The sequence below is a fragment of the Octopus bimaculoides genome, chromosome 5 (genome assembly GCF_001194135.2).
Source record: "Octopus bimaculoides isolate UCB-OBI-ISO-001 chromosome 5, ASM119413v2, whole genome shotgun sequence".
Lineage (NCBI taxonomy): Eukaryota > Metazoa > Mollusca > Cephalopoda > Octopoda > Octopodidae > Octopus > Octopus bimaculoides.
The window spans coordinates 73,359,637-73,360,319 of NC_068985.1; positions in this window are offsets into that span (position 1 = coordinate 73,359,637).

The window sequence follows — 683 nt, forward strand, 5'->3', positions numbered from 1 at the left end:
ACACACACACACATACACACACACGGATATATACACACACACACACACACACACACGGACACACACACGGATACACACACACAGACACACACACACACACACATATATATATATATATATAAATAGATAGATAGATAGGTGAGTTAAGGTGATAACAACTGTCTATGGGATATTTCTATCCAATGAATTACTGGTGTATTACTAATATGTGATTATAAGTATTAGTATTAATGCTCATAAATGATTGGTAATGACAAGAATAAACCGAAGTTTATCTATATTTAAGGAAAACAGAAAATGGAGATAAAATTGATGATTGATAATTGATGAACATCAATTATCATTTATTAATTATCAATCATCGATTTTATCTCCATTTTCTGCATTTATATATATATATATATATATATATATATGTATATATATATATTTTTTCCACCTAGTTTCACATCTATGTTCTTACTCCTTTATTCCAAATGGTTTACATGCTGCCTAACTCATATTTGAACACTAACAGGTGCTACTACGAAGGGTCAGGTTAAACCTAGGAACAATAGTGGCTAAGAAGGGGTTCCACTGTTCCTCAAAACTTTGTAATTGCCGTACCAGTTGCAATTTAATGTACTATTCAGGAAAATATACATGCATGTGTGTGTACACACACACACACACACACACACACA